This window comes from Papaver somniferum, chromosome 6 (assembly GCF_003573695.1).
Source record: "Papaver somniferum cultivar HN1 chromosome 6, ASM357369v1, whole genome shotgun sequence".
Classification (NCBI taxonomy): Eukaryota; Viridiplantae; Streptophyta; class Magnoliopsida; order Ranunculales; family Papaveraceae; genus Papaver; species Papaver somniferum.
Genome location: NC_039363.1, coordinates 76,930,844 through 76,949,181, shown reverse-complemented (window position 1 = coordinate 76,949,181; position 18,338 = coordinate 76,930,844).

Genomic DNA, 18,338 nt, shown 5'->3' with positions numbered 1-18,338 from the left:
TTTTTATACCTAACAACAACTCATATCTCCTCATTAACTGCCCAAAAATCTTCACAGTAACTCAATATTATTCGAGAATATTTTCTTTATTTTCTCTTCAAGTCACCGAATTTACTTTCTTTTTTTTATTTCTTCTCACGCTATTTTATCCAAGCTATCATACTCCAACATGTCTCAGATTCAGTCATGGTGTTTTCCAACTCACGCAAAATACAGAGAAACACGAGAAAGTCCGTGAATAACTCTGCTTTCTTTCCACACGTCTCCGGTTAGCTGCTTTCATGTTTGACTTCAAACCGATCAAAGACTCCTATTTTTTCAAATCCAGAACACTTACCATCTTTGATTCAGTGTAACAGGATGGTACGAATTGATTTGAACGAGAAAATCTCACCAAAATATTCTCGAGATTAATGGAGAATATCCTGTCGTACGTACACCCATGTTTTCTTCCATGCGTGACTGTAGCCCAAGTTAGACGATTTTAACAACATTACCAACCCTGTTTAGTCAAAACAGGATATTCTGAGTCGATCACATTTATTTAATCTCCTTCAAACACGCTCAAAATCTTCACTGTAATTCTCAGGTCTTCACACATACTTTCCCGCCAAAAATTGATTCAAATGGTGAAGAAGATGGTTTCCCCTTAACAACAGCTGGGGTGCGAATATCACTTGGTGCCCTGGGGTGCAAATAGTAAAGAGGGAGCCCCTTAGTAATTGAGGTGCCCCTTATCCAAAATTGAGAGTCCGAATAACATGTGTCCTCCGGGGTACAAAAACCACTTTTCGAGCAACTTTCTCCATAAGAGCTTATTTCACAAAAACACCTACAAACAAGTTTATTAGTGATAAAATGAGTCTCAGCTAATGTATTTATGGGTGAAAATGCGTCGCACTTTCGTGCTCATCAAATTCCCCCACACTTACAATTTGCTAGTCCTCGAGCAAAACAGAAAACTGACCCGCAACACAGCTGGTCATATAATAAGAGAGAAAGAGAGACCCGCTACACATCTGTTTTTTTAGACCCGCTACACAGCTGGTTTTATAATAAGATAAAGGGAAAGAGACCCGCTACACAGCTAGTCATATTTTTTTTATTTTTTTTATATATTTTATTTTAGACCCGCTACACAGCTGGTCATATAATGCAAGACAAAAAAGAGAAAAGACCCGCTACGCAGCTGGTCATAACCCTAACAATCAATTTGTTTTCATTTTATATTTTTCATTTTTTTTAGACCCGCTACACAGCTGGTCATAATATGCAAGAAAAAGGAGCAGACCCGTTACACAGCTGGTCATGATTTAAAAGGAATTTCCTGAAAAAAATAAAGTAAAAAGTTAACCTCTCCCCCACACTTAAACATTACATTTTCCTCAATGTAACTGAGTCATCCTACGCAAATATTAATATGGGAAATGCAAAAATTAAATCAAAATAAAAATAAAATAAAATAAATATATCTACTGAAATGTACAGAAATGGATCCCCAAAAATTAACAGCCTGAAAATTTGGGGATCAACCCAAAATACAGTATTTACAAACGACAGCTTCACAATTATGCTATGAAAATATGGTGACATTGAAACTGTCTGAAATAGAGGATTACCCCCAAACCTAATTTTTACTTCACATGGAAGTGAGTATAGCACATAATATGGGATACTATTGGGACAGGGAAATTGTCAATTGGCTCATGCACGATATCAAAAACATGGACGTCCTCTGGGTATTTGGATGCAAAGTAATCCAACAAAATTTTTGAAGCACATAATTCTAACCCTAAATTAGGTAACTTTTGGAAGTCTAGGGACTAGAAAGAACCTCTAAGTCGGGTGAAAGATCTTGCGAGATAGATTCTCCTAATAAATTAGACAAATCATCTACGCAATCATTCACAGGTTCATCTACATATTCTGTCTCGACCAGAGAGTCACTACAATACTGATCATCATCATCATATAATTTTTTACATTCCAGAATTCTCAATCTTAAGTCCAAACTAAGTGGTGTGTGTTTATAATACTTCTCATATATCTCTAGAGGAGATTCTTCACTTACCACATGTGGATCAAAAACTCCATACCGTTGCCTACGCTTATATTCAGCAAGCATCATCTCAGATGAGGTTTCCTGATAATTTGACTTTCTACGCTTATATTCCGCCATTGTCATCTTAGATGACGTATCCCCAGAAGAAGTCATAATCCTCGAAATGTCCCTGAAAATAAATAGAAAAAGAAACGCTTAAAAAGGGAAAAAAATCTAAAACAAATTGGAAATACTGTACAAAATAAAAAATAAACCTAAAAATTAATCTAAAAACAAATCCGCGTCGGCGGCGCCAAAATGATGGGATTTTTTATTTGTTGTAGTAATAAAGATTCGAACTCTGAGACTTGTGAAGATTAAATTGAAAGGTTCAAATAAAATAATAAACAAAGGCGAGAGTTACTAGGACTAGGATTCCACCAAATATTCAAATTTATGCGATTCACCTATTTATTCTAAACCATTATAGCTCATTCAATAAGAATTTTGACTCTATTTCTTTGCCTAAGGTAGATTCTTAAAATATTAATTGTAAATCTTAAGCATGGCGTATCAAAAGAATTAATCCTAAGCATAAACCATCAAATGAAATGACAATTAATTAAGAAATTTCTTTTTAATTATGATTCAATGGAAATAGTCATATAAAGAGTTAAATGAATTTACCACATGATGAATTTTGGTTTCCTCCGTCGTCCCAAAGAAAGGTTTAGCTCCACATAGTGAAAAACACGCTCAAAATATATTTTATAGCTCAAGTGGTGTTTACAAAGTAGAAAAGGGAGGAAAATAATATAAACTAGAAGTTTGCAACGCTTAATGGTCGTTACAACTCACTGTTACAACTGTTGCGAAGAACTATAGTTATATGGTGTCGTAGAAGAACTGTCGTTTATGGTATGAATATGTGACGGTCAAGAACGACAGTTCTTATTGGTTATTTGTTCTTCACCTTCTCCTTTTCTGCAGCAGCAGAGAAATCTGCTCTGCAGTTTCTTATTCTTCTTTGTAGCGTCTCCAAACTCTCGATACCCATTCTCTGAACTCTTACAACCCTTTTTATACCCAACAGCAACTCATATCTATTCATTAACTACCCAAAAATCTTCACAGTAACTCAATATTATTCGAGAATATTTTCTTTATTTTCTCTTCAAGTCACCGAATAAACTTTCTTTTTTTATTTCTTCTCACGCTGTTTTATCCAAGCTATCACACTCCAACATGTCTCAGATTCAGTCATAGTGTTTTCCAACTCACGCCAAACACAGAGAAACACGGGAAAGTCCGTGAATAACTCTGCTTTCTTTCCACATGTATCCGGTTAACTGCTTTCCTGTTTGACTTCAAACCGATCAAAAAATCCTATTTTTCAAATCCAGAACACTTACCATCTTTGATTCAGTGTAACAGGATGGTACGAATTGATTTTAACGAGAAAATCTCACCAAAATGTTCTCGAGATTAATGGAGAATATCATGTCGTACGTACACCCCTGTTTTCTTCCATGCGTGATTGTAGCCCAAGTTAGACGATTTTGACAACATTACCAATCCTGTTTAGTCAAAACATGATATTCTGAGTCGATCACAGCTATTTAATCTCCTTCAAACACACCCAAAATCTTCACTGTAATTCTCAGGTCTTTACACATACTTTCTTGCCAAAAATTGATTCAAATGGTGAAGAAGATGGTTTCCCCTTAACAACAGCTGGGGTGCGAATATCACTTGGTGCCCTGGGGTGCAAATAGTAAAGAGGGAGCCCCTTAGTAATTGAGGTGCCCCTTATCCAAAACTGAGAGTCCGAATAACATGTGTCCTCCGGGGTACAAAAACCACTTTTCGAGCAACTTCTCCATAAGAGCTTACTTCACAAAAACACCTACAAACAAGTTTATTAGTGATAAAATGAGTCTCAGCTAATGAATTTATGGGTGAAAATGCGTCGCACTTTCGTTCTCATCAAATTCCCCCACACTTACATTTTGCTTGTCCTCGAGCAAAACAGAAAACTGACCCGCTACACATCTGGTCATATAATAAGAGAGAAAGAGAGACCCGCTACACAGTTTTTTTTTTAGACCCGCTACACATCTGGTCATATAATAAGATAAAGAGAAAGAGACCCGCTACACAGCTAGTCATATTTTTTTATATATTTTATTTTTAGACCCGCTATACAGCTGGTCATATAATGCAAGAAAAAAAAAAGACTCGCTACACAGCTGGTCATAACCATAACAATCAATTTGTTTTCATTTTATATTTTTCATTTTTTTTAGACCCGCTACACAGCTGGTCATAATATGCAAGAAAAAGGAGCACACCCGCTACACAGCTGGTCATGATTTGCAAGGAATTTCCTGAAAAAAATGAAGTAAAAAGTTAACCTCTCCCCCACACTTAAACATTACATTGTCCTCAATGTAATTGAGTCATCCAACGCAAATATTAATATGGGAAATGCAAAAAGTAAATAAAAATAAAAATAAAATAAAATAAGTATACCTACTGGAATGTACAGAAATGGATCCCCAAAAATTAACAGCTTGAAAATTTGGGGATCAACCCAAAATATAGTATTTACAAATGACAGCTTCACAATTATGCTATTAAAATATGGTGACATTGAAACTGCCTGAAATAGAGGATTACTCCGAAACCTAATTTTTACTTCACATGGAATTGAGTATAACACATAATATGGGGATACTATTGGGACAGAGAAATTGTCAATTGGCTCATGCATGGTATCAGAAACAGGGACGTCCTCTGGGTATTTGGATGCAAAGTAATCCAACAAAATTTTTGAAGAACATAATTCTAACCCTAAATTAGGTAACTTTTAGAAGTCTAGGGGACTAGAAACAACCTCTAAATCAGGTGAAAGATCTTGCGAGATAGATTCTCCTAATAAATTAGACAAATCATCTACACAATCATTCACAGGGTCATCTACAAATTCTGTCTCGACCAGAGAGTCACTACAATACTGATCATCATCATCATATAATTTTTTACATTCCAGAATTCTCAATCTTAAGTCCAAACTAAGTGGTGTGTGTTTATAATACTTCTCATATATCTCGAGAGGAGATTCTTCACTTACCACATGTGGATAAAAAACTCCATACTGTTTCCCACGCTTATATTCAACAAGCGTCATCTCAGACGAGGTTTCCTGATAATTTGACTTTCTACACTTATATTCCGCCAGCGTCATCTTAGATGACGTATCCCAGAAGAAGTCATCATCCTCAAAATGTCCTTGAAAATAATTACAAAAAGAAACGCATAAAAAGGAAAAAGAATCTAAAATAAATTGAAAATACTGTACAAAATAAAAAATAAACCTAAAAATTAATCTAAAAACAAATCCGCATCGGCGGCGCCAAAATGATGGGATTTTTGATTTGTTGTAGTAATAAAGATTCCAACTCTGAGACTTGTGAAGATTAAATTTAAAGGTTTGTATAAAATAATAAACAAAGGAGAGAGTTATTGGGACTAGACTTCCACCAAATATTCAAATTCATGCGATTCACCTATTTATTTTAAACCATTATAGCTCATTCAATAAGAATTTTGACTCTATTTCTTTGCCTAAGGTAGATTCTTAAAATATTAATTGTAAATCTTAAGCATGGCATATCAAAAGAATTAATCAAAAGCATAAACCATCAAACGAAATGAGAATTAATTAAGAAAAATCTGTTTTTTTAATTTTAATTTAATGCAAATAGTCATATAAAGAATTAAATGAATTTACCACATGATGAATTTTGGTTTCCTCCGTCGTCCCTGAGAAAGGTTTAGCTCCACATAGTGAAAAACACGCTCAAAATATATTTTTACAGCTCAAATGGTGTTTACAAAGAAGAAAAGGGAGGAAAATAATATAAACCAGAAGTTTGCAACGCTTAATGGTCGTTACAACTCACTGTTACAACTGTTGCGAAGAACTATAGTTATATGGTGTCGCAGAAGAACTGCCGTTTATGGTATGAATATGTGACGGTCAAGAACGACAGTTCTTATTGGTTATTTGTTCTCCAGTTTCTCCTTCTCTGCAGCAACAGAGAAATCTGCTCTGCAGCTTCTTATTCTTCTCTGTAGCCTCTCCAAACTCTCGATACCCATTCTATGAACTCCTACAACCCTTTTTATACCCAACAGCAACTCATATCTCCTCATTAACTGCCCAAAAATCTTCACAGGAATTCAATATTATTCGAGAATATTTTCTTTATTTTCTCTTCAAGTCACCGAATTTACTTTCTTTTTTTATTTCTTCTCACGCTGTTTTATCCAAGCTATCGCACTCTAACATGTCTTAGATTCAGTCATAGTGTTTTCCAACTCATGCCAAACACAGAGAAACACGGGAAAGTCCGTGAATAACTCTGCTTTCTTTCCACACGTCTCCGGTTAGCTGCTTTCCTGTTTGACTTCAAACCGATCAAAGACTCCTATTTTTTCGAATCCAGAACACTTACCATCTTTGATTCAGTGTAACAGGATGGTACAAATTGATTTGAACGAGAAAATCTCACCAAAATGTTCTCGAGATTAATGGAGAATATCCTGTCGTACGTACACCCCTATTTTCTTCCATGCGTGACTGTAGCCCAAGTTAGACGATTCTGACAACATTACCAACCCTGTTTAGTCAAAGCGGGATATTCTGAGTCGATTACAGCTATTTAATCTCCTTCAAACACGCCCAAAATCCTCACTGTAATTCTCAGGTCTTTACACATACTTTCCCGACAAAAATTGATTCAAATGGTGAAGAAGATGGTTTCCCCTTAACAACAGCTGGGGTGTGAATATCACTTGGGGCCCTGGGGTGCAAATAGTAAAGAGGGATCCCCTTAGTAATTGAGGTGCCCCTTATCCAAAACTGAGAGTCCGAATAACATGTGTCCTCCGGGGTACAAAAACCACTTTTCGAGCAACTTTCTCCATAAGAGCTTATTTCACAAAAACACCTACAAACAAGTTTATTAGTGATAAAATGAGTCCCAGCTAATGTATTTATGGGTGAAAATGCGTTTCACTTTCATACTCATCACTCAACCGGAAGCAATTGAAACAACATAGACATTAAAGTACCGCAATTGCACCGAAATTCGTAAGCCTAACCAATTGATACCATACAATAAAGCAAGATAACAATAGTTTTTCTTAACTAGAACCAATTGAATTACATATACATCCATACACACATAATGGAATAAACATCAATTGTACCGAAATTTTGTTAAGCAAAAGCAATAAATATATATGAAATAAAAATCAGGCTTTTCTTAAACAGGAAAACGATTAACTAACAAACTAGTTACCTCAAATTTCGCATCCACTTCTCCAATATGTACGTATGCATCTTCGTCCAAGGAGAATTGATATCGAAATATCATCATGTTGTCATCCTTATGTAAGAACAAAAGAATAACAACAACCAACCTTTACCAGAGAAAGTTTGAAAATCGGTTTTAACAATTGCAAGCAAAAGTTGAAAACCGCTGAAACGCATATGCTTTTATGCTAAACCAAAACCGGTTCATCATATTGTGACTTTTTCATATATTGTTTCTACCAGAACCCCTCGTGATTCTTTGATAAAGCCTACCAATATGGGCTAGAACTTAATACTGCTAAATCAAAAAGTCACCCAAACCACAAGGGTTCACAATATTATGAGATCGAATATCAAGGTAATAAAACCGAAATCAAACATCCCATAAACATACATAGTAATAAGATAAAAGCACATGCTATGTAAACCGAAAACTACCACAAGAAAAATTATAAATCAAATAATTTTATTCATAATAGTTTTATTCATAGTAGACTAATACAATCATTGAAAAGAATCAAAAATTGATGTCTATTTTACTAGATTAAGTATTACAGCATATAACTTAATCTCTAATGGTGCTCTTGTTGTTCACTGAGATTTCTTCAGTGTTCAAACTCTTAAAGCATGTCTCAAGAGACTTGTCTGCAACCACTTCTTATTTCTCAAGTTTTTCAACTTGAATCTTCATATCAGCAATATCAGCTTTTGTTTCCTCAATCTTATCTTTGAGCCAATCTTGGTTTTGAACCGTTATAATAAGGTTGGTTCTTAGTTCCTCAAAACCTTGGATAAAGTCAATCATACTGTCAGATCGAATCCACTTGGTTTTGGTTGGATCTTGTAGGTTGTAAGCCAATAGACATTACTCATATTGTGATCCAACTGAACTATCAGAATCATAATCAGACATGATATTTGATATGCTTTTCTTCTTCCTCTCTGTATTGATTCCTTGAAAATCCTTAACCTTTTGAGCTTCCTCCTTATTAGCCTTTGAGACACTGCGAGTTATTGGAGGCATGCTCGGTTATGTATAAATATAAAGGATTGATCAGGGTTTCAGAATACATGCAAGAGATAGTTTCTCTTTTAAAAGAGATAATTTTCGGACCAAAAGATCTCAGGAGAATCTGAAAATATTAAATAATATATTTTGTTTCCTTAGTCCGAACTTCTCAAGCTGAAAGGTTTATTAAAATTCGAAAATTCTAAATAAAACCTCTTTTTGGAAGATCATGTTAAACATGAACATTTTTCTGACATCCATGGATTCACAACTATCCATAAAGTGTCACAGAATTTTCTGATAAACAACTACACAAACAAATGTGCTCCTGTTTTATTGTGCCTTTCTCATCCAAGATTATGAGCACGAAAGAGGATGAGAATGCAGAATTTTGATACAACTAAGTTGTATCGGAGTAAACTTTTTCCAGCTTACAGTGAATATCAGAAACATGGTTCATGTTTCTCTTCGGGAATTTCTGACCAAAATATTTTCTCTCAAGACCATGATCTTTTTTAACTCTAGAGATATGATCATGTGGAGAAACAATATTAATGTGAGAATTCTCAGAGATAGATAAATCTCTCTTAATTATTTCGATGAGATTTTCATAAGATTTTCATAAGATTTTCTCATTCTAAGGACTTCCTTATGATCCACATTAGTGTGATTGTCTGAAATAACTATCGGAAATTCCTGATTGTTTCTTTTGGTAGAGATTCTCTCTTTCCCTTTCTTCTGGAGTCGTTCTTCCTCAAAACTAGAATTGTTTCGATATGGGTGAGGAGGAACCTTTTTTCAGAAGTGATTATCAACTCTTTCCTCTGACTCTTTTGAGTTGATCTTATCGGGATATGGTATAATTTGTCTTTCTACTGAGGAATGATCTTTCAGTTTTTTAAGACAAGAAACTTCCTTCAAAAATTTTATCACCGTATGTTGAAGAAGTATAAGTTTCCTGTCAAGTGACTGAAAATTTTATTCCTTAAGATCTCCATCAGGGAATCGGTTCAAAGTTTCCTTTGGACAAGATTTCGTTTGATCATTAGTAGATCTAGAAGCTGGTTTCTTATCTCTTCTAACTTGATGTAGTTAGGAAAACTACCATCATCTTGATCTGTTTCAGATGTGATTAAACCGGTTTTATCACAGTCTGTAAAAGTCGAGCAAGGACTTGTTGTTTCCTCATTATTAGAAGAATCATAACAGCAGAATCATATGACGTGTCTCTCTATCTAATGTGAGAGATTTACCAAGAGCTTCTAGTTTGACAGTGAGATCCATTTTCTCTTTGGCTAGAAAATTCAGTTGAATTTCTTTTTCTATGATCTCCTGTTTAAGAAGATTTGACTCTGTCTTTAATATTAGTACTTTAGAAGACAAAGATTGTATAGGTTTTTTAAGAGTTTTACCAACTCTTTATCAGCATCTTCTCTTTCATCAGAGATAGACATAGATGTTTTCGTAACTCCTGGATCATGAGTCAACGAAGTAGTAACATCTTCAACTTTTGAGTATTCAAACTCTTGCATATCGTTAACTGAATCGGACATAGGTTCAATTTCTTATAGGTTGGATCGCACCAAACACAGATTGTCAGATCTTTTTGTGTTTGCCTGCTCTGATACCAATTGAAAAGACGAGGGTACCCAAATATACCTCAATCTAAAAATTTTCCTACCTATAAGTCCTTTCTCCGAAAGTGATTGTCTATGGACTGAGTCGAGACAATGCAACTAATCGGTTCACACTTCGTGTGATCGTCTATGGATACGAGATCGAGACAATACAACAACTAAGTATGTTTACTTAATAAAAAGGTTCGGACTTAACCAAACACAATAGGATTACTTATCAAGTAAATATGAATTAATGTTTTGTGTAATTTACTTTAATTATAATAAAAAAATTATAATGCGGAAAATAAAAGTAAATGACACAGCAAGGTTTTGTTAACGAGGAAACCGCAAATGCAGAAAAACCCCGGGACCTTGTCCATAACTGAATACTCTCAGGATTAAGCCGCTACACAAAATTAAAGCGAACTTCGTATAGTTGAGACCAAGCAACTAAACCTATAGTTCACCTAGTTCCGTCTGTATTCCCACGCCTCCAACTTATGAATAAGTCACGTACTTGGAACAATTCCTTTGGTTCGGATTTCAAACAGTAAAGGAACAACAAATCTGTTTGGTATCAACTCTCTTCAACCAAGTGATATGAGTCGGACAAAGGCTCTTCTATTTATCTTAACATAAACTCCTTCTTAAGGTCCTTAGATCTATCTTATGTTCAATTACCGAAGTAATCGTTAAGATTTTTCCAACAACACTCTTAATCCAAAGAATTTTGTTGATGCCGATCTGCTCAACTAATCAATCCAATTCTATCATAAAGATAAAAACAATTATAGTTGGATCCTCTTTTTACCGAAATAAGTATTGTGCACACCAAAGATTATGAACCCCAAATCAGAAATCTTCAAACTCTTGTTTGTCTTCATATCTTCTTACATCTTCAATAAATACCTGCACACAATCACTTGAATATCGTGTGATCAATTACGCACAGAACGGAGTATGTTAACAATGGATTATCACAAGATCGTCTTTAGAACTACAAACAGTCTAAAGATCCATGCCGAACCTCTAAACTAGTTTGAGTGAATCTTATATCAAAAGAGAAGATCCTCAAGCATAAATAAACTAGGTGCAATCAAATTTCAACAACCATTAGTCAATCAAATCAACCAAAAACAAAAGATAAATTGCAATTATCTAGTTTCCCACCAATGGTACTAATAGAGCTTCTCAATCCCAAAGAAGACTTTAGAACGAGCGCCCGTAAGAGATTTCGCCTAATTAGGTTGCTCTCCTCTCCGAATAGGCGGCTTCACCAGTAGCAGCACAACAAGAGGTAGTTGATAGACACATTTTTGTGTCTAATTTGTCTCGATTCTATATATTGATAGTTCTCATTCTTGTATTTATTTTGGTATTTTATCTCTTTGTAGGTGTTTTTGGAGAAATAAGATTTTGCGGCGAAATTGGCTCAAAACGTGGCATTTGAACCTCCGTAGCAGACGTACCAGTGACATCCCAGAAATACCCCGGAGGAACCCCGAGAAAAGTGTGGAAAACATACCATAAAAATTACTAAACGCACCCAAGGGACAAGTGTTAGACGGACTCCAGAAGAGGATAAGGGGCGACCACTGGATAATGGGTAACCTTTCCCCTTCACGTTCAAAAACTGAAATTGGCGGGAAATTTTGTCCATGCAACTGGCAGAGTTGGGGATTGATTTCGAAGGTGTTTTAGTGAGATTCAATCGCCATAATTGATTGGGCTGGACGTGATTCAACTAAACAAGCCTGGTATAGTCGTTTGTTTGGATCGAATTGGGCTAGAAACCGAGTTGGAGCTAAACAGGGAAAGTGTTTTTACACGGACCCTATTGAGATTATTTTTAGAAGTTCTAGAGAGACTAAAGACCTAAAAATCTTTCCAAAGATACATATCTATCTAAGGAAGAGTTTGAGACAATCGGGAAAGCTCAGAAACGCGTGGAACAATTTAGAGAAAAGATTATTGCCGTAACTGCCAAGAAAAGAAACGAAGAGATTTCGAGAAGTTTTGGGGAGATTAAATCGCTCTGTTGGCTATATATAAGTTGCTTGGAGTTCATAGATGGGTGTCGAGAGTTTGGGAACCTGAGGAGGGACAGATAAGAAGAAATCAGAGTTCGATCAAACTCTGTTTCTGCTGCTGAAGAACACGAAGAACGGACGTCCGAAGACAGTCGTTCTTCAACAGTGTTTACGACAAAGTTGTGGGGGTCGCATCTGCAGTCTCAACAACACTTCATATATATCGTTCTTCTTGTAACAGTGAACAACGCCTTTGCAACAGTTATTTCTGTTGCGATTTTTCTGTTCAATTGTTTTACTCCCTTTTAATCAATTTTTGAGCTTTATACATGTATTTTGAGATCATGATTAATATGAGGAGCTAAACCCCAACACTGGGATGACGGAGGAAACCCTATTTCACGCATGTGGTAATTTTAATAATTCTTTATGACTTTTTGCACTTATTTTAATTGATTCATGATTTTCACTAATTAGTTGTGATTTCGTTTGATGGTGTATGCTTAGACGTAAGAGCTTTTGATACACCATGCTTGTGATTTACATCTAAGGTTTTAAAAATCTATTTTTGGCAAAGAATAAGAGTCCATATTTTTAATATTTGAGCTATAATTGATTGGAGTTATTAATTGAGTCACATGAATGGAATTTGGTGAAATCCTGAATCTCAGTACCTCTCGATACTGTGACAGCTTTCCTTGTACATATTATATTAAGTCTAGAATCGAATCTCAACAAGTCCGAGAAACGAACACTTTACTTACCACTACAAAACTACATCAGTAGTTTGCTATTACGAAGGATTAGTTTGCTAGAAATGCAAACTTCAGTATTTATAGACTAGGAAGTTTGGACACCAAGGAATTTCCAAAACCGAAAAAATTCCCAATATATTCATTAAAGCAAAAATTCGGTTTCCACTCCAATTCCTGGAAATGCTCTGACCAAAAATAATGATCGAAATCTCTTGGAAAATTTCTAATTAGTAAGTGCACATTACTAATTCTTATTTTTTCTAAAAATGAAATTAATAACCTTAGTTAAAATATTCTTAACTTATTTATGTTTCGATCCTGGGATTCTCTTCCCTTATCTATTAAGGAATAGCTTTGAACAATTAAAGATTAACATTCACAGCACGTGTTCAAAGTATGTCGACATCCTTACTTTGTAAGTCCTCTTTCATACTTACAACCTTGAAACCGATTTGCCACACTTCTAAAAAAGTTTAAAATTGGTTCATATGACTTTCAAGAACTATGTGATTGATCAAAGAACATTCAATCACAAAACATGGGTGTAACGGTTCTACCAAAACAAGTTTCGGTTCTACCTCCATGTGAGTACTATGCATAGTCACACTAGATTTCCAAAATTCGGTTGACTAGGTACTAGGATCGGTGCCCCACATATATATGGTATCTAACTGATATGTGTTCCACATGTCCATAGGATCGGTTCCCCTTAGCCTAAAAACGTGTTGCACATGTCCATAGGATCAGTTCCCCTTTATGCTATAAACTTACTGAACCTCATACAAGGATCGATTCCCCTTTGTGATGTACTACACCTCTTACTAGGATAGGTTCCCCTTTTCCCAGATTTGGTCAGACATAAAATCATAAACGCGATCATACCATCTCAGGTGGATTACTTAAGATCAGTTTCAGTAATAAAAGTCATACCAATACATAAGTCAGGTCTTTGTGAATAGTTTTACCAAGAACACAAACAAGTCATGAACGGTCATACTAATCACACATATTGGTTGTTCACAAGATATGCATTGAATAACAATACCAATAACACCTGGGGATTTCCTTTTCGATTCACAAACTAAGTTCATGAATTTACTTCCTTAGAACACATGTAAAAAATTGTTCCCTAGGATGAAATACTGACCTCATACCCATACATAATCACAATAGCATTTAAACGATTATGTCGATGTCTTATCTACAGAGTTTAATGGTTAAGCAATAAACCTCGTATTGTATTCCTTAATACTATGTCTATCTAGAGTTCAATCATGCTTCGCGGTTTTGTTTTCAATATGAACGACTTGAAAGATACGTTAGAGAATAAAACAGTTCAAGTCAAATATCACTAACCTCAAGTGGAAGGATGATGTTGTCGTTGTAGCTCCTTGATTCTTCACTTCTTCAAGTCTTCGCAATACTTATAATGTCTCATATCCTAATACTTTCAAGCTAACCTATACGAAGTCGAATCTAGTACATAATCAAGCGACTCTTAACATGAGTTCTGATTCACTAAAATATGACAACCAAATTTGATATACCTACGCTTGGTGGATTCAACCGAGCTATGCTCTAACAGAACTCTTCGAACAAGATTGATGATGTTGGTACATGTTTGCTTTGTGGTTCTCACAATCACCTTCAACATGTGTGCTTGTCCTTCAATAGAAGACTAAAAGTTGCTAGTAGTTTTCATAAAAAGGCTATTCAACTTGTGTCATCTCTTAAAAGACATTCAATACTAACAAGAAAGCCTAAGATGGTTAGTAGTGCTAGTATGGGAGCTTTTGCTCTAAATTCAACATCACCCTTTCAATGGTTCCTTCATAGTGGATGTAGTAGGCACATGACTGGAGATCTCTCATGGTTCATCAACTCAAGCGATTTTGATGGTGGACCCGTAACTTTTGGAGATGGAAGCCGTTGTTACATCAGTAAGAAAGGGACGATCAAATTACCTGGCGTTCCTGAAATTCATGATGTCGTATACGTTGAAGGTATGACTGTTAATCTTCTTTCTATAAGTCAAATCTGTGACAAGGGACATAAGGTTGTCTTCAATGATAAAGGATGTGACATTGTCGACAAATCTGGAAAAGTGATTTTTCAAGGATCACGTGGCAAAAATAACTGTTATCTTCTAGATACTCATTTCAGTAAATGTTGCAATTTGACTAAGGTTGAATCTACACACCTTTGGAATGAACGTTTTGGTCACATATATTATCGTCTTCTAACTAAGATCATTAACAAAGAACTTGTTAGAGTCGTTCCCAAAATCAATGCTAAGGTTGAAGGTGTATGTGGTTCCTGTCAAAAGGTTAAACAAATGAAAGTTTCACAGAAATCATCCCGAAATATTCTCACCAAAGCTCCACTTGATTTAATTCATATGGATCTTTTTGTCCCAATTCAAAAATCTACAGTGGCTGAGAAGAAGTATGCTTTGGCTATGGTAGATGATTATACTAGATTCACTTGGGTGGCATTTTTGGCTCACAAGAATGAAACTCTTAGTGAGTTCAAGATTATTGTTAATAGAATCCAGAATGAGCAAGGTCGCAAACTAAAGAAAATTAGAAGTGATCGTGGCACAAAATTCAAAGACACCAAGGTATTTGAATATTGTGACTCTCTGGGAATTATTTAACAATACTCACTACCTATCACTCCACAAGAAAATGGAGTTGCAGAAAGAAGAATAAAAATATTCAGGAAATGGCCAGGGTAATGCTCCATAACAAAAACCTACCATTAAGGTTTTGGGGTGAGGCTGTTCTTGCTATTTGATCAATTGTGTTTACTTACGGTCAAAGACCTTAAACACTCCCTATGAGTTGTGATACGGTAGGAAAACCAACTTACACTATCTCAGAGTGTTCGGCAGTAAGTGCTACATTCTAAAGGATCGAGAACACAAAAGGAAGTTTGATTCAAAAAACGATGAGGGTATCTTTCTCGGTTATGCATCTGACAGTCGTGGTTTCCGAGTCTTTAATCTCAGAACCCAAGTCATGATGGAATCAGATAATGTTATCATTGATGATCTAAGTAACTTTCATCATGATGACTCTCCTATTGAATTGCCTCCAACCGAGACAATTGAGAATGTCAAAGAAACGTCAGAATCAGAAGAAGTTATTCCAACGGTTGCTGATCCTGATGTCTCTAGTGATGAGGAGAAAAGCTCTAGTCAGGCGGTTCCTCTTGAACAAAAGCGTGTCTCCACACGACACCTTTGGGTTCAAAGGAATCATAATACTAACAATATTGTTGGTGGTAAGGACTCTACTGCTAAGACGAGAGGTCAACTTCAAAATATTTACAATTTTGGTTGTTATCTATCGCAAGTGGAACCTAGGAACATTGATGAAGCTCTTAGTGATCCCTTTTGGGTAAACACAATGCACAAAGAGTTAAATCAATTTCAAAGCCAAGACGTATGGAAACTCGTACCTTGTCCCCCTAATATAAATATTGTTGGTACTTAATGGATATTTAAGAAAAAGTCTGATGAACTTGGCACCATTGTCAGAAGCAAAGCTAGACTCGTCGCTCAAGGTTATTCACAGATTGAAGGAATCAACTTTGACGAAACCTTTGCTCCTGTGTCATGCATTGAGTTCATTCATTTGTTATTAGCTTATGCTTGTTTCCTTAAGGTTAAGCTGTTTCAGATGGATATTAAATTCTCCTTCCTAAATGGAAACTTAAAGGAAGAAGTCTATATCGCTCAACCTAAAGGTTTTGAAAACCCTGATTTCCCTGATCATGTTCTTAAACTCAATGAGGCGTTATACGGGTTAAAAAAATCACATCGTGCCTGGTTTGAAAAACTAACTACTTCTCTTCTGAGGAAAGGTTTTTCAAGAGGTGGAGCTGATAAAACTATGTTTACCAAATGGAATGGAAAATATGTTGTTATTTCTCAAGTATATGTAGATGATATCATCTATGGATCAACATCGGAGAAACTTGCAAAAGATTTTCAAGTTTCTCTTGGTAAGGAGTTTGAGATGAGCAATGTTGGTGAATTAAAATTCTTTCTGGGTTTACAAACTCAATAACACAAGGATGGAATTTACTTATCTCAAGAAAAATATACAAAAAATCTTGTTTCAAGATTTGGTCTTGATAAGTCAACTCCAAAACTCACTCCTATGCCTACCACAGGTAAACTACATAGAGATGAGAAAGGTGTAAATGTGGATCAAAAACTTTATCGATCGATTATTGGAAGTCTTTTGTATCTCACTGCTACGAGACCTGATATTGCTTTTAGTGTTGGTTGTTGTGTTAGGTTTCAAGCAAATCCAAAGGAATCTCATCTTGCCACCACAAAGAGGATCATACGTTACATCAGTCACACTGCTGGGTATGGCCTTTATTACACTTTTGATACTAACACTGATCTTACTGCCTATTCAGATACCAATTGGGCAGGATGTGTGGAAGACAGAAAGAGTACATCAGGGGGATTCTACTGTATAGGGATGAATCTTGTAGCTTGGCATAGCAAGAAATAAAATTCACAATCCCTTTCAACATGTGAAGCAGAATACATTGTTGTTGGTTCATGTTGTACTCAACTTCTATGGATGAAACAAATGCTTGCCGATTATGAAATTGATTCTGGAATAATGAAGATCTTTTGTGATAACTCAAGTACGATTCACATCACTGAGAATCCTGTTGAGCACTCAATAACTAAGCACATAGACATAAGGTACCATTTTATTCGAGATCTTTATGAAGATGGTATTATCACTATGGAATTTGTGCCTTCCGAACAACAATTGGATTATATTCTCACCAAACCATTAGACACTGCCACGTTTCAGCACTTGCGGCAGTCTATTGGTGTTGTTCTAGTTCATTAGATCCTCATAACTCTTACCCTGCTTTTATCTCGACCTTTTGGGCAATTGAGTTTAGAACTCCAGAATAGTGTTAAGTCATGTTTGCATTTGTTTCTAGTATATTTGTTTCTGTCAAGTATCTAGTTTTTGTAAGAAATCATTCTTTTCTTGTGAAAGTAAGGTCGCCTTTGTTGTTCCTTCGGGGATGACATTTTATGGGGGAGAGTTCATATTGAACTTGTGCTTAATCGCCAAATCTTTGTGGGGAGTGTAGCTGTGGAATATTAGGGGTTATCTTGTATCTTTATTAACTCCTTGATGAATGTATTTAGTTTCGGCTTTATGAGTGCATCTAAATAAGTTGGTATGGTATTCTCTTTTAGTCATGAAGTATCTCCGTGGAAATTTCATGAGGATCCCACTAGTTTTCGTACCTTTGTCAATTTATATTGACAAAAAGGGGGAGAATTAATGTGTAGTGTGATACTACAAATACATATAGTTTACAGATCATTATGTAAGGGGGAGTGGTTTTCATGTTGAGATAAAGTATTGACTAAGGGGGAGTGATGAATATCACCATAGTATTATTGTCAAAGTTTTGATACAATTGGACTTAGATGTTGTGTAATAATA